Here is a 14921-nt window from a genome sequence, read left to right as displayed (position 1 = left end):
ACAGTTGCATTTCCTCGGCTCCATTCCGTCCTCCTCTTTTTTTTTTTTTTTTTTAATTTTCTTTTTATTAGCCTTGCTTCGGTTTTATCAAGGATTATGTAGTTGGCAGGAGTAGAGCGAGAGAGTGGGCTCGGGTGCTTTTGGGGTGGCTGCTGTGAGGGCGTTTTTTTTTTGATGGTGTATTTTTTTTTTTCAATCGTGTTTCCCCTGGATTTGCAGTGGCTCGATCCTTAGGAGCGGTGATGGAGTGTTTAAAAAGATCATATGTAGCATTATATTTTTAGTTTGGTGGTGGATGGATGGAAGAGGTAGTGAGAAGCCTTTGCAGCCCTGCCTGTTGTTGGTTAGATTGAGGCAGAGACTTGGCTGCGATTGGGACGCGACTGTGACATGGGCATCGATCGCTTCCATTGAGAGCAATGCAAAAACACAGCCTGGGTATGTAACACTCTCAGTGCCATCAACACTTGTTTTACTTTATATTTACTGGCAAAACTGACAGAACGATCCGGAGTGCTTTTCTTTGAAATAAGGAATACAAACGTTTGGATGGAAATAAACGGGGGGTTGAAGGTTGGGGGGTGTGTGGGGGGGAAGAGCCTTAATCATCATTGCTCCACTTCCTATTCAACTGCCTGTATTTAAGGAGTTTCTGTCTTTTCTCTACTGGGGGATCCTACTAAACTAGTTGAAATGAAAAAAATCAGACTATCAACCTTGAGGGAATATCTGCTAGTTTTCAGGGTTTGCGGTTTCAGCCGGTAGGAAGGCACACAAAATAAAAGATGGCTAGCCAGCTGTTTTAACCTCTTGCACCTGGCTCCAGAGCTGAGGCTCACCAGGATTATTCAGTTATTCGTGTTATCTGTGCTTGAATATTTATAGTGTACGATCTGGAGATCCACACAGTGCATTGTAGCATCTCTTTATCCTTTAGTCGTGGGCTTTTTGGACTTTGCCAACATAAACATGTATTCAATAGTTTTCATTTTTATGATAATGAACATAGAGGGTCAATGAAATATAGAAGGAAAAGTCGTAAATCTGCAAAAGTGAAACCTACCCAAGGAACAAAGAAAGGTCAGGTAAACCATCTGTGTAAGTCACAGTAATAGTACCTGCTGTTTGGTTTATGCAGTGATACTGCTTTATTATTCTCTAAAATGGAACTTATCCGCTAGATCAAGTTAAAACTAAAGGAAGGCTGTGAAGATGGCAAACAACATTGTGTGCGTCTTTCAGAATAGGGCGACAGATGTGTTCCTTGATTTTTGAATAGTTTAGCTTTATTTGTGAAGATAGTGCACCATCAAAGAACATATAAAGGAGGCTGAGAAAAATCACTGTTTAATATTGCAGAATTTACTGCTTCCATTCTGACCATGAGCCTAAATTTACACAATGAAATTTGATTATCTCTAATAACAATATTAGATCCTGCACTGGATGGATGAGAATTGAGGTGGTTTTGTTGATTGCAAGGGTTTAATGTTGCATTTCAGAATCTGATGTGGTTTAGCCTCCCTTCCATTAACTGGAAAACCCCTGAGGTTTTACAATTATTTCTTAAAGATAATACATTTAAGATTGCATTGGTAGGCTGAAGAAAAGTCATAAAGGCAAGAAGGGAAGCCCTTAATAACTCTTGAGATTCAGACATGTTCAGCAGTTAGATTGGCTCTGACTTCACCAAGGGTCGACAATGTGTCATTTCCATGAAGCCAAATTGCCCTCTGCCTATATGATATTAATGTGCAAATCAATATTTCAGGGATTAAATTTCCCTTCTTCATTTTTTATGGTTTCTACCTCAATAAGTCTCAAGTCTATTAGAAGAGGCTGGATGATTTAAAATCTTTCACTGCAGAATGGCTTGTCGTAGCCTTGTTTCACAGACCATTTTTTGGATTTTCGTTATAAAAGACTAAAGGCATTCCAAAGAAGTTGATAGTCAATATAGGGACATGCTCACTGTTGTAAAGCCCTTGTTCGATTAAGAGCTAAAAAGGTATTGAAAATATAATATATATGCTTATATAATATATATACATTCTATTGCTTTAAAAATATTGTGTTAATCACCTATTGATTTATTTCAAAATCAATTGAAGCTCCTTTCTTATTAGTGATTTGTTCAGCATTCTTCAGCCTTGTTGTTAATTTTCTTAAGCAGCATGCATGAATTAATCTGCTGGTAGAATGTGTTTTGGTGTGTTTTTGCAGCATATTTAAACCCAGGCATTTTTACCTCTTTAAGCTAAGTGGTGTGAACAGTTTAGTATTGTGGGAGAACCAGGTGACTACTAATTCAGCGTTGTTTTTATGAAGCATAAGGGGCATTTTGCAAATATTTTATGATTTATGCTCATGTGCATATCAGTAATGTTTGTTGAGAGTTTCCATTGAATATTCAGGATTAGTTAAAAGTTAAAATGGACCTATCTGATCTGGAAGGAAACAATACATGACAGAAAATTTAAGTCAAAATATGACGTTGTGACTTTATCACATAATCTTGGGAAGGCCCTACTGTCTATCATGTAGTGTTGTTTTATAGTCTTAGACCATCTGGACTAGGTTCCGCACAGCTGCATGAATTTCATATGTGATAGAACATTTTTTCCATTCAGTGTGAAATGTTCCTTCCTAAAAACGTACACCAGACTCGCTTAATTTAGTCTGCTAAAAGAAATGCACATGAAAAAGGACAAAAGGCTCTTTAATCTCTGCAAGCTGTTTGTTTTTCTTCAAGATTCCTGTCTGTTTGGGTTTGGAAAGTCATGTTTATTGAGCAGATGATTCTGAGGTGTGACATTAAGATAATATATGATTTTTGTGCTAGTTTCTGCTCTCCTTGTTAATTTGCAGATCTACTTTTTATGCCTGTCAAAACACAGTTAATCTATTCTTATTTACAATTAATCTCAATAAAATTAATCTTAACTATGCCTTAGTCAGTAGCTTAAAATATCTAATTATATTCAATTAACTGCTGTCATAGTAATTAACACTGCTTAATTGCCTCTGCATATATTTATGTAAAGCTCATTAGTTACTGCTTGCTCTTTTTTCCTTTTCTCATTCCCATTTTTGTGGATCTGAGAGCACTGACAAAAAACCCAGTCTAGTTTTTGACAATTCGAATCTTGAAGACCTGTGACAATGGCAGTACATGTGTTTGTGACCTGTTAGGTGGGTAAATATTTGTGTTTTCATATGCAAAAAAGTCACCGGAGCTGGGTCTCTAAAGTACTTCCAATCCAGCTCCCTCCACCTCTTGGCCTTTCTCCTACCCCACCAGATACAAAAATGTTTTCTAGCCTGTTGATAGAAATATGAGAAGCCAGGTTAAGCTTTGTGTTTATAAATGAAGAGCTTTTCTGCATCTGCCTTGGGGCTGTACCCAGAAGGCAGAGCTTTGCTACTCCAGATTCATTCAAAGGGTTAAAGACTTGGCCAAGGTTCAAACTGAGAAGCGCCCAGGGAAAGTGCATGTGAATATGTACAAGTTTCATGTAATTAGTGCTTAATTATATTAACATATGCAAATTGTCAACTTAGGAGCTTGTTGAGCTGGCAAAGATCAGCCAGGCACAATTGCTGTATTGTTCTGAAACAATAATGGATTTCAAGTTGGATTGTGAAAACACATAACTAGCTATCTAATTTAACTCATACCATGGTGAAATTTCATTAGTCTCCATGGAGACTGGTTTAATTGTGCTGACTAATGTTCTGGGCTGCAGAGTGTCCTAAAAAGAAAGCGTTGTTTGCCTAATCCACCTTACAATGACACTTGTTTGTACATGTTTCCCTTGTGTGAGAATTTGCATATGCAAATAAATAGTTTCTCTGCCCCATTTGTCATGGCTGTTCATTACCCATGAAGAGGACATTGTTACTAGGCTGTTACTGAGTCTCCCAAGACAGGATAGTGTCAACCAGTCCAGCCACATTCTTTCATAATTTGTTTCTGATTAATAGACCAGAGTAAGGCTCATTCTATTCAGGCCTCTGCAAAGGGAAGGTCAGTTCTGTCACTGAAAAGAGTTTCCGCAGCAACTGAAGTTTTTTTTCTCTCCTCCCCCCTCCCCCCTCGTGCTTTGGCTAAAATAATCATATTTAAAATAATGTATTCTTGCTCTAAGGAATACCGCCACTAATAATCTCTAGTTTCCTAAAGCAAAAGATAGGAAAATAAAGGAGATTCTGGTATTGGAATATTAATCCTGTTTTTGACAGAAAGGTAAACTGATATAATTGCTTTTCAGTCGAAGGAATGGGGGTTTATACAAGTGTGAAAGCATCGGAAAAGGATTAGCATTTTTTTGCATAATGAAAAGCTCTGTTGAATAGGGCACTGAATGGTTGACTGAATGACTGAGATGAAAGGAAGATGAAAATGCAGGCTCCTCTTTCTTTATGCCTATGTTCAGCTCTCCCCAAAGTTATGTTTGTCCAAGACTTGAGAAAACAAGCAGAAGCACAGATTTTAGCAAATTGCTAAGATGCCTGAATTTACATCATCATGAGAAGTAACACGTACGAGAGTAGTGCAGCGAAAGGATAAGAAACACAGGTTTGTATGGAGGGGAGCTCCAGGAACATGACAGGCAAACCAAATATTGACTATTGAGTATCAAGGATTCCCAGCACTTTGCTTGGGGGAAAGAAAGAGGGAGGACAAGGGCCGGCAGGGAGGGAAGGAGCTGCTTTAAAAGTTGCCAATGGAAATTATGCATCAACACATAATAATCTAATAAAAGTTCAGTATTCAAGGAAGCAGGGTTTAGTCAATATCTGTTTTAATTATTAAACTGTTTCTCCTTTGGAAAAAGTTATGAATTCTGACTCAGTGCTAAGTGTTTAAGTGGTATAGGAGCCTTGCTGGGGAAAAAATTACTCGCTTTGCTCGCCTTTGAAAACAGAGGAAGCTTACCGAAATAGCAATTGATACATGCACGTAAGGAGCGGGGTGTTCAGCGTGCCTGTGTCAGCATCCTCAGGTTGGTTAAAACACTTGGATTCCTGTAGATTCAGGTGGCGAGAAGGGCCCTGGCCTCCTCCGCCTCCAGCCAGCACAGGATCAGGCCCCCAGCCAGGGCTGCAACTGGTTAGCTGTTGACAATGTGATCAGTGCTTCTAATTATGTTCTCTCAACAGTAATTAGGGCAGTTAAAATACCATAAGTGTTGAGCCACTTTGGAAAGTGGGAAGTGGTTCTTTTGTATGTATGTAAATCAAATGCAGTGTGAATAATTATTTGTATGTGTGCATATTAAATAGGCTCTCTTTTTTTACCAGGTCAACATAATTACCGATTTAGAGCTACTGTGGAAAACTCTTGGTAGTCAGTCTAAATATTAACTAGTTTCAGGGATTTTCTTCCAGTTTGCAGAACATTTATTTGTAAATGCTTGTTACTTCAGTATTGGGCTTGATCTGATAGTATTTAAACATTAGAGATGCCTTTAAGAAATTAGGATTGCTTATGGATAAATGAACCAAAACTGTAAATGCAGACAGTGTTTGGGAATAATAGTCACAAAATTTCCCTTTTTTTAAAGGTAAAGAGCTTCTGGAGGTTTTAGAATGTTTTGTTGCTTACTTTATGAAATTCCTTAAAACTTCTTTGAAAGGAATATGCTTAGGGTACGCCTTTCATTCTGGGAAGAGCCTATTAATGTATTCCAATAAGAAAAATGTGTTAATTAAAAAAATAAATTAATTTATATTTTAAAATATTGTTAACCAAGCACCATGTGTTGTCTCTGGCAAAGTTCCAGCCACTGTAGAACTGGATAGCACATGGGTTAATAATAACTTATGTGATGTCTGCATTCTTTCTGAATGGGCAGAAACCCAGCACATCGAGATTCTGAGATTCAAGATTTTAAAGAATAAGATGTAACACAAAATATGTTTATGTGAACAGATGCACAGGTAGGAGAAACTCAGACATGTATGAGCTGGTATAACAAACCTAGTAGGTTTTGCTTGGTAGTTGTTGTTGTTTTTGAAAGGGGTAATAAACACACATATTGGCCATCCAGCCATCTGGATTTTGCAGACCTGTAGAGATAAACTTGCTTTGCATAAATAAAAGCAGGAAGTTCAGTCTATAATATATGCCACTCTATTCCTTTTTAATAGTCACTCTATAGCAGTTTTATACCAGTATTTTCATTACTATTGAAACTTTTGCTATGTTCTAAACTAACCAGAAAAGTTTGTGCCAGCCTGAAATATGGCAGAACTGTTGAAGAATTATGTTTTTAGCTTAAAAAAATATTCTGAGGAATGGTTTAACTAAGTTATAAGGTCAAAATAAAAGTTTCCTGTATCAAGACACTCTGTTTTATGTTCACATTACTCAGAATCGGCTTTCAATTAAAAAAAAAAAAAAGAAAACAGATATATCTATATATATTTAGATTATAATTTGTCTAAATTATATTTAATGTGCTTTTTTATTATTTTTGAGAAAAAATTTAAAGACACACAAAAACTGGGATCTCTTTACAGACAAATCTAGCAGACGTTTAGTACTCACAGTGATCTGATGGGTTATTCCAGCTCCTAAGAAGGTGTTACGGTCCTTCAGGTCAATAGTTCAAAAACTAAAGGCTGTACATACATGAAAGACCATGATGACTCTGAAAACAAACATTTACCATGCAGGCTGCAGCAGTGTCTGCAAAACAAGCGATGTGCACACTGGATATACATTTAAAACTGCATTTAAATAGACAAACGTTCTATTTCTGCAACAAAGAAAGACATACAAAAGGCCTGTCTTGATGTGTGCCTACGACACATATAACCAAAAGAACTGTATTCTTTCCATTCACCCTAAACTAAATCAACAATTACTGCCCTGAAATTAGAGGAATAATATGAGTGTAAAACTGGAAAGAAAGACAGTTTTGATATTAGTGGAAATAGAATCAGGCCTGTAGTTACCACTTGACAATAATCCCATAAAATCAAAGTTGAAAGGTTTTGTTTCCTCTTTTTGTGCTACCATTTCCATTTTTAAGAAAGACACCAGAAGGTCTGTAAGTAAGAGGTTTTCCAGAGAGGCTGAGGGGGGGGTCAGTTCTCTTCCTTTTACCAGGTAACAGCAGAGCTGAGGGTCTGTGAGAGGCTGCTGCTGAAGGCTTGCTCCTCCCTGTTTTGACACTGAAGCTGCCTTATAAATTCACCTAATCTGAGATGACAAGGCACCTGTCACTGGTAGTGCTCCAGTGTTTGGGGCCCTGATTGAAACCTGGAATAATCCCAGTTGTTTCCACATTTGTCCCAGAAGATGGTAGTGTAACAGATAAGAATAATCTCTTTTTCATGGCAAAAACATTACTTCTGTCTATCTGTTCGGGATGCCCCTTTGATTTTTGATATTCAGAGGACCAGAGCTTTCATAGCAAGAGAGGGGAAAAAATATCCTTGGATTTGCCAGGTGTTGCCTGATGTTTTCAAATGCAGATGGTTTGCCTGTTTGAGAAACTATGGCTGTCCACCTTTAATTAAGATTTTCCTTGTTTACCACCTAGCATTTCCCGTGCCTTCCCCACTCCAGAAAATAATGTTCTGAGTGAAAAGTAGCTCCTTAAACAGGGAATTTATTCCTGTGGGTTTTACTCAGGTCCTTTTCTGCTTTGTTATTTTTTTAAAATTGAAATATGGTTATTGATTTTGTTTACAGCACCAAGGGTTTAAATTAAAGAAAATGTAACATTTCTAAAATAAATTATTTAGTTATATGTCATATGTCATCCCTCAATCTCTCAGTTCCTTTGAGTTTTCACAAACTGTTCACAAAAAAAAAAAAAATTGCTATTGCAGTGCAGTTATATCTGGGATGGGAAGTGCCACCCCATGCACACAAAACCACAAGCCACTCTGCTAAAACAAAGCAATGTGCTTTGGGACTTTTTCCAGCAGAAGCAACTGGTTTCTGTAGAGAAGAAAAATATGATTTCTCACTGAGTTATCTGCAGTGCACTGGGACAGATGTTTCGGTTCCAGTGAAAAGCATCACTGGAGCTTTATGTCCTAACTGGTCTGGCCCGCAGTTTTCTTTCTCACTTGACGGGTGCTTTGCTTTGAACAGCATTTTTGCAGTTTCCAGTCTTGACTGAGGGCCTGTTCCGAGGTCCAGCACTGCCTCATCGATTCCCCAGGTTTGGATCAGGCCCTTGCAAAGAAGAGCGTCATCTACTGAGGCACCCGCCGCAATTCCAGCAGCGGCAGGTCAGCGCTGCCAGGCGGCCGCCCCCCGGCCCCGGGGGGAACGCTCACTGAAATCACAGCTTTTTCCTGAGTGGGTGGAAAGGCAACAGGACACAGCAGTGTAAAAAAATGTTAGTATTTAAATATAGCAGAAACTGGGAGGCTGACAATAACTCAGCTACTACAGAGTCAATTCAGCCATCTGGAGATGGTGACATGTCAAAAAAAGGGGGGGGGGTGGGGGGAAGAAGAGGCGTTGTGAGGGAGAGAGAGTACTTAAAAATGAAGAATTTCATTCCATGTTGAAATCTATTCTCCATGCAGGATACAGCTTTAATGTTGAGCAGCATAACTCTCCGAGTGGTTTTGTGCATCAAAGACGTACATACTGGAACACCTAGTGTCATACCACAGATGGATTCTAATGTGCCCGGACCAGACTTGTTTGGCCCAGCACAGAGTTTACTGTTGAAATTAGTTTGATTTTAAATGTTAATATTATTTTAAAATATATTTTGAGGCTGTTTGAATGTTTAAAACACGTTCAGTGGTAATGATTTATAAACATTCCTGATTTCAGCTGTAGCTGTACAGAAGGGTTGAATCTGCTCTCAGCATATTTTTTACATGATTTTAATAATTGGAGGCAAATATACTGCATATCTTTTAGGTTCATTTAAAAATCTATGCTATTTAAACAAACACTGAATTGTGTAATGGTTTGTCTGGGAATTACTTAGGCTGCACAGCATAATAATATTTTATTAGCTGTCATTTGTTTTCAAGGAAGAAAATGGTGATTTTTATGTTGTGTGTTATGTGAAAACTTGGCACTGAAACAGGACAGTCCCCAAATGTGAATTTCTTAAAAAGGCAGGACAGTAGTTGCCCAAAAGGTGAAGACTTGAGAAAAATTGGGGTAGGTCATTTCTTTCCTGAAATGAAGCAGGGTACAGATTAGGAGCCATTAAGGTTTGCCAGGAGTTGCTGGTCATAGAAGCCTGTTTAAGTGCTCACTGTCAACAAGGAAATCATGGGCAGCACTTAAAGTGGCTCACCTCTGATTTATTCATAAACCTCACACGAGCACTTGGCTTTGTTGTTGCTCTGGTAAGGGGGAACTGATGCCAATAAGAACAGGAATAAAGAGCTTCTTGCATGGTCCAAAAGTGAATAGCACTTTATCTCAAAGCATGACCTTCATTCCCAAGATCTGTTGTGTTACAGTTGACTCTGCTAGATGTGTATTCTCAGATGAATTGCTAGAATACGTTACAACAAATATATACTTTGTAAACCCTCTAGATGTAACAAGAACTGTGTAACTGGAACTTAGGTTCTAACTTGACAAAAAGGTTGTGATATTCATAGGGAGCTGAGTGATTTCCGTTTCAGACAGTGCTTTATGTTGGTGTTTTTATTGTGAGTCAGAAAACAGTGTGATTATGTGGCTGTGATTCAAATGAAAATTTTATATTCTTTAAGGGATTTATTTGAGAAATGTATTTTGATAAGAGCAGACACACAGAATGTGAAGTGATTCAGAGACTAAAAAGGAAAAAAAAAGTTGACTTTGTTTTTAGACATATTTGATGGCTGCTGCTATATTTTTGTTTCTCTAAAAAAGGCAAAGTAGTGCTCTCAGTCCGCAATGGGGGAAGGGGCCTTTCGAAGACGGTCAACTACCATGTTTGCACTGGGGCAGAGGTTGAGTACAGTTACTTAAATCCCCAGAGAAACATTTAGTTAACGCTAGACTCTTTCTGATCCCATACGAGTCTGGTTTTCTTTCCTGCTTTTTAATGAAGTTTGTTTGTTGCTATGTTTAGGTTATATTTTTAAACTCACTTGCATTTTCACAACAGATTTGACCAAAAGAGTCATAATGGAAGACAGTGATGAGAGTTAATGATACGTCTTTGATAAAGCAGTCCTCGTGTGCAATCTGATCACAGCCATCAGCTCATTTGTCATGGCTGAAGTGAAAATGTCAGGACCAATGAGTGTATCAGTGCTGAAGGGGGCGAAAGGGCTTTTGGAGACACTTTTGTGCTGGGAGTGGGCCATAGCTTAGATGCAGCTCTAGGGAAATACTGGGATTAGCCAACTCTGTGCACAAATCCCTAGCATAACAGAATTAGTTGGGAAAATGAGGTTTGTTAGGAAAAAAAAATCTGTAGAACTGCTCTAGGCTTCAACCCAGGAACTATGAAAAGCAGTAGAGCATTTTATTAAAATAATTTTAGCAATGTGAACGTGTGCACATTCCAGTGAAAATCACAACTGGTAGCCAACACAACCCGTCCTAATGCATTTTGCATATGTATGTGGGTTTCCTTATAAAATTAAAAAAAAAAAAAGTGCATTTTGCATTTAAAAAAATACAATGTTGACAGTCTTAAAAGATGGTGACACAGTGGAAATTTATGCAACATTAAAATACAGACTGATGCCGATGATTTTTTTGCATGGGTTAGTTTAAAGAAAATTTAAGGATAGTCTCCCTGCTGTAGACACTTCTTTACTCAGGGGGTAATTCATAATATAAAAACATACTGATTGCCAAACTGGGATTTCGTGATGGCCAGCCTTTTCTATCTTTGACTAGCCTGTGCAAAATGCTTTTGAAGAATATCACAGTAGGCAGATGTAGTATAACCTTTTGTATATACCTGCCTTGGCAAGATTGCAAATTCAAATTTTTTATACCGCTGAAAAACAAATCTTAATATCCCTTACAATTTATGTTTTTGTTTGTTCACATTCATTACAATAACTCTGGATAATTTTGGCAGCCAGTTTCCATTCTTTTTTTTTTTTTAGATCTTGGGAGATTCATGGTTTCAGTGGTATCCTTCGGCAGTGAATCCTACTGTCTAACACTATGTCTAACTCTTTTGCTCCTTTCATCATCAGGTTTTAATTTGTCACAGCTTAGCTTTCTTGGAAGCCTGCTACTTGTCTGCTGGAAAGCTTTGTCTTGCTTCCTGTTACATACCTAGGAAGAGCACAGCACTTTTCCCACTGCGTTATCCATAAAAACGCTGAAGAGATCTTGGTTCCCTGAGGTCGGGATCTTTCTTGCCAGACCTATTCTGCTGATGTGGAACAGTGTAGGTGTTTAACCAGGTAATCCTACTACCAGTGCACTGTGCCAGTGAGTGGAAGTGAGTTATTCCATCTCCAGTGCATGGAGCAGTTACTGAGAATTGTCTGGATGCTAGATTTGTGTAGCTAATTGTCTGTTGGGCTACACCAGTTAATAATGGCTATTTGCTTGCTTTGCTGTATGCCCTGTGTGTTTGATACTTTAGAACTGGGGGTGTTTTAACTTCCCAGATCTGCGCTGAGGGCATTCAGCAGACTGTCAGTGCTGGGCTGAGAGCAATTCTTCCCTTTGTTTGGTGTTGCTAATAAAGTTACTGCTGCAAGTTTATCATCTTTCCTTTGGTTTTAATGGAAGGCTGAGAAGAAAATTGTTACTGCCTCTGTTGTATCACCGATCCGGTGGCTGCCACCATTCCGCAAGGCCTTGGAACGGGAGCAGCGCGTGGCGGTAGCGGCACCGGCCCTCGCTGTGTTCTGAGTTATTGGCACATCTGCGTTGCTGTTGTACGACACACAGAGTTTGTCTGTGGTGGAAATCTCTCACTTCCTATTTCTTTCCCAAAACTTGGGCATAAGTTTGGGAGCAGGCAGAACTGGCGCACATGTTGATTGGAGGGGGTGGGGAGGAGGGGATGTGTGGCAGAGCCTTAGGCTGTGGCTCAGGTGCCAGGCAATTGCCTCTGGTAAGCCCAGGCTTCCTTGCAGGACGCTTGCAGCTAGCATGTGAAACCAGCTCTTGTGGTCATGGGCTTTGGGCCCGCGGTCCTTCTGGGCCTTCTAATGCTGTGAATGTGGCCACAGGGACTAAAGATACCAGGTAACCCTGAGTCTGGCATAAAAATGTGTAACAAAGCTGCAACCACCAGTCTTTAAACCCCAAACACTTCCCTGTTTATGCGTATCAGTGTGAGTGGCGGCAGTAAAGTAATTTATTTAATCTAACTAGTACTTATCTTCGTTAGGAGTTGCCTGCATATTTCTTCCATTTCATGTACAGTGGATTGTCCTTTTTCAGATAATGTGCTTATGCAACATTTTTTTTTTTGTTTAATGCTATTGATTTACAATATTGAACTGATATATCTGATACCTGTTTCCTGCACTTTAACTGTACATAGTCAAAGAAGCTGATGGGATTCTTCCCTCCCTTCCACAAGCCTTTAGGTGTTTTAAATGTATAATTATAATTGCATGTCATTTGATAGCTGCACTAATTGCTGCCAACCATTGTCTGTTTGCACTTAATGCTGAAACCTGATCAACATCCTGCTTTGGTTGATGTTTGGTGGTAAACTTTAATTAACTCTTATTGCATTGAAGAAGAGCTCAGTCTCTGTGCTAACTAATCATTTACCTTCATTATGTCCTGACAGCTCCACTTGTTCCTGGTACTAATAGATACACCAGTCAGTAAATAAACCTGCAAACCTTCATGCCTTCAAGTTGTTCCTCATTGATATTTTGTTGCTTAAAGTATAATAGTGAAAAGATAATTATTTCAGTTAGTTTTGTATCTTGCTTTTCCAGACCCTGATCTCAAATTGCCTTTTTCATGCCAGACAATATAATTTTAATAGTAACTGTAGATTTAAGATAACATTATTCCTTCAGCATGGTTCCTATATACATGCATCTTTTGAATCAATACAATTAAGCTTGTCTCCTGTTGGAATTCTTGTAATTATTTTTCTTGAAATACTTTTCCTGTAATGATATTGAAGTTAAAGTAATCAGGTTACTGGCAGATCATGTAAAATTCAACTCAAAATTGCTGGCTGCTTGATTTTAATTTGTCTGACATCAAGTTTGTTTGAAAAGGGATAATATGTGGTTAAACCAAGGAGCTTATAATTATGGTTGACATTTGTTTGTTTATAATGAAATCTAATTAAAGTTCATACATTTTAAAACACCAAAGTTAATTACTGAATTGCTCACTTCACTTATGCACAGCAGTCAAATTAACTTGCAGAACAAAAAAATGACAAAAGACTATGCATAATAAAAACAAAATGCCCAGCTGATCTTGGCAGTACAAAACAAATTTGCCATGATAATATTCTAGAAAAAAAAGTGCTTTATTAATAACTAATCTGTTTAAAAAACATCTTGTATTTTCACTGACCAGGCTGAATTTAATACAGAATAATATTTAAATGTTTAACATGATTTACAATACCACAGCCTTTATTTTTTTTTCCAGATGCATAATTAGCAGAGTCTTGCAGTCTTGTAAATCTGCTCAAAAGCAAGATTCTTTATATTTTGTTTTCATCAAGACTCTTTTTGAGCTTATCTGGAGTTGTAGTGTCTTCCCAAGACCTGGACTGTTTGCTTGACTACCTGCTTCATGGTAACTTTTAGAAAGATAATTGCAGCATTTTTAGCATACAAGCAAAAAAGTGCTGTAATGTTTATTTCACAGTTTGTTTTGAGACAACAAAGCAGTTAGGTGAATGCTGTAGAGCCACTCTGACTCCCTAGTCATTATTTGTTACTTTTGCCATCCATTCTTACCTTGCAAATATGCTGATAGAGGGCACATCCAGACTTCAGCAAAATCACAAAGCTTGTGATAATTCACACTTTAGAAGATTATGCTGCTCTATTTTACATCATTAAAGTATTTTTAGTATACTTACTTATGTTAATATTACATTTTCATTAAATTAATGAAGCAAAAACCTACATATCTGTAATTTTTTCTTGAGAGCTGTGAATGCAAATGATCTCTTTCATAGTGTGTGAGAACAGGTGATGGATCCAAGCAGCACTATTTTTCATGAAGATAATTAGGATTAATTTTCTAGCTGCTTTTATTTAATTTAGTTCCACATGAGTTTAAAACAACATCTAATGTAAACTAACTTTAGTCAGAGTTAAAGAGATTAAATGTTGAAAGCTTTACAGATTGGGAGTATTGACATATGAATAAACACAGTAAATATGATTTATTAATTCCTCAAATGATTGATGCAGTGAAGTTCTTTAGAGGAAAAAGGAATATGGATTCAATAGCTTAGCTATATATTTAGTAGGATTATTAACTTGAACTTCCAAATTTAACAGGGGTTTGGGGAGTGAAAAGTGAAAACATGGGGGCTTTTTCCATTAATGGTATGCTTGTAAAATTGAGTGTAATTTATACAACCTTTCATAGTGTATATTGTGTGTGTTATAATACAGGATCTGATTGATTTGCAGATTAATATTTATTTAGTAAAAGAAAATCAAAGGGATTAAGCAGTCATCATTTTAACTCTAATCCTACCTTGTATAGATGAGACAAAGGGAGGTGATTAATGCTCTAATGTTCACTGGGTCACTATCATTCAGATGCACCTTTCTCCATAAAGAAAGGCAAAAAGTTGATGCTTTCTCCTACTATTGGCAAACAAGAGTTTTCTAGCAATACTTTTCCTGATTAGGCCATTCTTCATCACTAATGAAGTAATCACTACAGAACCTGTGTCAGGTGGTAAAAATATGGTATGCAAGCACAAATTAGAAGGATAATTACAGTTCATGTTCTTGTCTAACACCAATGTGAGCTATTAATATTCAGTTAGAGCAAATACATG

At 37.7% G+C, this 14921-nt stretch overlaps 1 protein-coding gene across 4 annotated transcripts in view; it reads left to right on the top strand.

The window, feature by feature from the left end:
* The window catches only part of ZFHX4 (zinc finger homeobox 4), a 149153-nt gene that overhangs the window by 2521 nt on the left and 131711 nt on the right, over positions 1–14921 (top strand). Inside the window, exon 1 of one of the 4 annotated variants that reach the window (XM_021550544.3) lies at positions 65–438. The exons of the other annotated variants lie outside the window; for them this stretch is intronic. The gene's annotated coding sequence lies outside the window, so the exon portion shown is untranslated. Of the gene's footprint in view, positions 1–64; positions 439–14921 lie in introns of those variants that run through there. 4 annotated transcript variants of the gene reach the window in all.

Source organism: Lonchura striata, chromosome 1 (genome assembly GCF_046129695.1).
Source record: "Lonchura striata isolate bLonStr1 chromosome 1, bLonStr1.mat, whole genome shotgun sequence".
Taxonomy (NCBI): domain Eukaryota; kingdom Metazoa; phylum Chordata; class Aves; order Passeriformes; family Estrildidae; genus Lonchura; species Lonchura striata.
The sequence above is the reverse complement of the archived record's forward strand: the minus strand, read 5'-3'. Positions and strand labels throughout refer to the sequence as shown.